Source organism: Sinocyclocheilus rhinocerous, unplaced genomic scaffold (genome assembly GCF_001515625.1).
Source record: "Sinocyclocheilus rhinocerous isolate Xijiao unplaced genomic scaffold, SAMN03320098_v1.1 scaffold1733, whole genome shotgun sequence".
NCBI classification, from domain to species: Eukaryota; Metazoa; Chordata; class Actinopteri; order Cypriniformes; family Cyprinidae; genus Sinocyclocheilus; species Sinocyclocheilus rhinocerous.
The window spans coordinates 365,507-371,248 of record NW_015640388.1 but is presented as its reverse complement, the minus strand read 5'-3'; the positions used below and the strand labels follow the sequence as shown (position 1 = coordinate 371,248).

General features: G+C 39.4%; 1 protein-coding gene across 2 annotated transcripts in view; it reads left to right on the top strand.

The window, feature by feature from the left end:
• The window catches only part of LOC107752632 (lipoma-preferred partner homolog), a 201,604-nt gene that overhangs the window by 30,850 nt on the left and 165,012 nt on the right, over positions 1-5,742 (top strand). The window lies entirely within an intron of this gene.

The window sequence follows — 5,742 nt, the reverse complement described above, 5'->3', positions numbered from 1 at the left end:
TTTTTTCCCCCCGGGGGGGGGGGGGGGGGGTAACTTACATAAGCTGACCTGAGTGTCAGAGAGGCCAGCGGCAGGACACAATGTCATTTCTCTGATGTACGGCCAAGTTCCTATCTCATTGCTTTTCCCTTTATGAAACAGACTCTCTTTTGCTCAATTAGCCCAATAGATCAAAAAACAGCAGAACAGATGCATTTAGTTACATAATCACATACTTGCAGATCGCCACCCAATTGCCCCTTCCACTTCACTCAAAGGAAGCAGTGTCCAATTGGCTGACATGAAGGTTCCCAGGGCAGGCTTCATCTGACACACTGTGCAGCCTTCTTCAGATCTTGAGAGGTGGAAATGCATGAAATTTACCATACGTAAAGAGGAATGTTAAGTGGAAATGTCTTTAATGCCCATTTGACATCAAAATTTACTCCATTTACTTTCTTAATGAACATTTTTTTTCTTATTGAATGATCTGTGTGCATTATGTAAACCTTTTGCCTGACATCATTAATCTGTCTCAGTTTTAACCCGTACTGTCCAACCACCTACTGTTGCATTAGCCATTCGTAAAGTCTTAAATTTGAATGTGAAGTCCACACTTGTGGCTTAGTAACTACTAGCTAGTTTATAACTAACTCTGTATTTAAAGGATAGGTTTGCTGATTTTCAACCAGCTTTGTACTCTTTTTCCATGTTACCTGCACGCAGATATCCCTGTATTTTTGTCAGCAAAAGTCTGCCGGATGGTGCAAATAATTTTGGGCCATCCATCTGGGTTTTGACAGGTTCAGGGCTTTTTAACTACAGATCAAATTTTCACATTCTTGTATCTCTGCCCATGGACAGTCAACAGAGGGGTGGTGCCAAAATCAAAAGTGCATTATGGGTGTTGAAGTTTTTGGCGAAAAGGAAACGCCACAGCCCTTTTCCTCTGTTTGCTATTCCCCTTTTCCTATTCCAACCACTGGTCAGAGGCTTCCGTAAATAGTTAGTTTATATGTAGAGTTATGTTTCATTGAAGTGCAAACCACAAATATTTAGTAACCTATTGTGTCACAACTAGGTTAAATTGTAACTTATGTACAACTAATACAACCGACCCCACTTCCCATTATGGAAAAAAAAATTTTCTGGGTTAAAAAAAGGAGAGAAAAAAAGGTACAGTGATACAATGCAAGTGAATGGGGCCAATTTTTTTGAAGGATTTCTCAATAGAAATGTGAATAGCCCTAATATTAATTCTTCTGTTGAAGCTTGTGTATTATTTGAGCTGTTTAAATTATTTTACAGTTGTTGTAGCCGTTACGTTGTCATGTTAACAGAGTTGTAAAATTGGACAATTACACAGAAAAGGTGATGTGAAAACTAAAATGAGGTGAACACATATTGTTTACATCTTGTGGCTATAGGCTACTGTTGAAGCAGTGAGTATTTTAGCAAACAGAGGGGGGGGATTGGGGGGTGAGTGACTGTGTATACACACACACACACATAGTATGCATGAAAATGCGTGTTTTTCAATTAAAGACAGCTTATAGATTTAATATGGGCTGCTTTTGGTGCTTGACACCTTTTTATTGGTCATTTGTGTTTCAAGAATAAGGTCCAAGGTTAAGAATTATGCTATTAGTTACTTAAATATAAAATGTTTTTCCCTATTTAACAACATTACAATAGTGAAAGATGACTTCCCTTAATGATCACGTCTCTTGTGCAGCGGGATGTTGGACTCATGAAAAATAATCACATAGTTTGTATTCACCAAAACTGATTTACTGAAGTGAAAACACGGACGGAATTGGCGTTAGTGCGAGCGCCGCTTGCTGTGAGGCGGGAGCGATGAGCCGGCAGAGGATTGCGCGGCCTTCCTCGAACAGTTATGTTCACGATTTCTGATTTACTTAACGTATAACTGCGTGAGGGGTGCTGTGATTGGATGATGACAGGTATCGTGATCATTCTCAAGTGATCAGCACTGCTGCTGTTGTATCAGTCAGTGGTTAGATCAGCGTAGCAGTCAAAAAACGGGACAAGGGAAGTCACGTACGGGAAAAATCAATTAGGCCCAAAATACGGGACGTCCCGGCTAATACGGGATGGTTGGCAACCCTAACGTTATGCCACAAATTTTGACGATTCAGCTTAACTTATACTGAACCCGAAAAAATTCCTACAAGTTGTCTTGCATGGGAAACACACATATGTAGGCTTCCTCTGTAGGCAGTTCATTAGGTTCTGAAGTGGAGCCTTTAAGTTAATTTTAGATTTGCATGAAGACTCATGTCAGATGTCTGTTATGATTCTGTCATTGTATGATAGATGTTTTTCATATGAATGTTATGATGTTATGAAACGAATGCCAGTTATTTCACAGTCACAGTGAGATCTCTGAGGGCAGGCGCCTCCATTACACTAAATGAATTTGTTTTTGCATGTACTGATAGCACTAAACGCTTCTCACCTCTTAATTGATTTTCTCATTCATCTCCGGGGAATGTTGTTCACAGTCATGGCTCTCTTAAGGAGCCATGTTTCAAACAGGCAGCAGTGTGGACAATCCACCCCCATCTCCACCCGAAACTAAGATGTTGCCCTCAGAACTAATAATGGGTTTTAGCGCATGCTTCTCCGATTGATCTGCTAAAACTATACGTGCAAGCAGAACAAATCCCTGTAATGATTGCCTCAGGAGGGGAGCTAGCACCACACTAAGAGTGTGTGTGTGTGTGTGTGTTTGCCGGCTCATAGTGCCACTCGCACAAATTATCTCCCCACTGTACATGTCCTCACAAACCTCTTTTCTGATTCATTCAGTCAAACTATGCTCTCCACTCCTGTGTCCTGTGTAGTTATGTTTAGGGTTCCTGAGTCCCCAATATACAGTCATGTGAAAAAGAAAGGACACCCTATGGAATTCCATGGTTTTCCAGGACAGAATAAAAATATTCTGGTCCTTGGCAGGTCTTACAGTTTGGAAAATAAAACCTCAGATGAACAACAACACATGACATATCACACAGTGTCATTATTTATTTAGGAAAAATAAAGCCAATATGGAAAAGCCATGTGTGACAAACTAAGGACACCCTATGATTCTTGCTTGTAGATCCACTTTTAGCAGCAATAACTTGAACTAATCATTTTCTGTATGACTTTTATCAGTCTCTCACATCATTCTGGAGGAATTTTGGCCTACTCTGCTTTACAACGTTGCTCCAGTTTATTGAGGTTTGTGGGCATTTGTTTATGCACAGCTCTCGCCACAGCATTTCAGTCAGGATGAAGTCTGGACTTTGATTGGGCTGTTGAAACAACTTGATTCTTTTCTTTTTCAGTCGTTCTGTTGTAGATTTGCTGGTGTGCTTGGGATCATTGTCCTGTTGCATGACCCAGTTGTGGCCAAGCTTTAGCTGTCGGATGGATGGCCTCACATTTGACTCTAGAATACTTTGGTATACAGAGGAGTTCATGGTCGACTCAATGACTGTGAGGTGCCCAGTTCCTGTGGCTACAAGACAAACCCAAAATCATCAGCCCTCCACCAGCATGTGTGACTTTTGGTATGAGGTGTTTGTGCTGATGTGCTCTTTAGGTTTTCATCAAACGTGGCACTGTGCATTATGGCCAAACATCTCCACTTTGGTCTCGTCTGTTCAAAGGACATTGTTCTAGAGGTCTTACGGTTTGTTCAGATGCAACTTTGAAAACCTGAACTATCCTGCCATGTTCTTTTTAGAGAGAAGAGCTTACTTCTGGCAACCCTTCCAAACATGCCAAACTTGCCTGGTCTTTTTCTAATTATACTGTCACAAACTTTATTGTTTTACATGTTAACTGAGGCCTGTAGAGTCTGAGGTGTAGTTATTGGGTTGTCTGCAAGTACTCAGAGTATTCTACGGTCTGACCATGGGGTGAATTTCCTGGGACGTCCACTCCTGGGAAGATTGGTGTCTGTCTTGAATGTCTTCCACTTGTGAATAATCTTCCTCACTGTAGAATGATGATGGACTTCAGATTGTACAAGAGTACAGAGACAGGAGAGCCGGTTCTGGATTCTTCCTGTGCTTTGTCATTTTACAAAATAATGTTTGTGAATGCCACCAAGTCTAAAGGTGCATCTGAAATCACATTCTGAATAGGTACTACATACATTTAAAGATGAATGAACTTTACAGTCATTAAAAAATGTGATCTATATAGTATGAATGTAATCCCGATGTATTTCATCCACCATGTTGGCTTTGTCATGTATGGCCCCAATTGCATCACTTCACTGCCATTCACAGCTCCTTTCCCATGGCCCCATGGGAGCTTGACTTTGAGATGACTTCGGTATCTCTGTGGAAGTAGTGGTTTATCAAATGCAAATCTTATTGGTCACACTAAATTTTCAGCATTGCATATATTTTCACAATATTTGCTATTGTGTGAACAGGCCTATAGACTTTTAAGAAATGTGACTGGTATCTAGCATTTTAACTTTAGGAATTAATTTGATGTTAAAGAAAAATATAATTAAAAGAAATCCAAAATAATAATTGACATGAGTGAACATTTACGGTTTGTAGAAACTCTTAGCATGTTGAAATTCATTGCTTTATTCATGTTTTTCTCTTTAAGTCCCCAAACAGAGCACATAATGTTTTAAGAGTGTTATCAAGTTGAAATTAGCTAAAGTTAGAACTAGCTTGGGTTTTTGGCCTTTTTTTAAACACTTTATTGATAAGGGACAGGAAATAATAGTGAGAAGAAGGGGGAACAGGGTCAGAAATGAAACAAGGCTGTATAACGTTTCAAAAAACATGTATTAACCACCAAGCCACTCTCCAGTTTTGTTTTTAAAAAGACTCTCTATCTTTACTCCAGTTTAGAAATTTCTAAAATACTATTTCTCACTTACTTTCCAATAAGACCCTATGTCAAGTGATATAGTAGTTCTTCTCCCCCAGCCTGCCTCGATACTGTCGGAAACATGTTCTTCTCAAACAGAACTGAGGCATCAGTTGTACGTGTTCATGTGTGCGTGTGTTTGAGAGCTGACACATGCCCAGTGGTGTTTGTTTTTCAGGGCATGACTTGACCGCTGCTCGGAATTCCATCTCGCTGGCCATCTGAGAGATGAGCTTCAGGGTCCTCTGTCACATTATGCCTGTACCACCGCTTTAAGCTCACAGCCGGATATTTTTGTTTTTGCGTTTCTGTGGGGCTGTAGGTCTCCATGTACACAACACAGTCCAAATACTAATCATTTAAAGTAGTTCAACTTTAGTCATGCTTCTCTGTAGAGTAGCTATGCTATCAAAAACTATTTCATGTTGTATTCATCAGTAAAGCCAGTACAGTACAGCTAGTAGTAAGTAAAGATCACAAGCATTTAACCAACATAATAAGGAAGACCTAAAATGCAGTACATACTCTCAGAAAAAACGCATGGAAACGGTCACCCTTTCAAAAGGTACGCCTTTGTACCTTATTTATCCCTAAAGTGTACATATTAATACCCAAATACATATTAGTACCTTTTGAAAGGATACCGCTGTGAATAGTGAATAGGATACCCATGAATAGCTGTTGTTTTTAAACATGAACTATGAATTTAATTGCGTTTTTTTGTCTCTGTGATGAAAACAATTGTGATATTTAAAATGCATTTTTTAACTCCATTGTTTATTGTGGTTGTTTGTAGGGCTGTACTACTGTATATCATGACTATAAATTATTATTATTATTAATAATAATAATAAT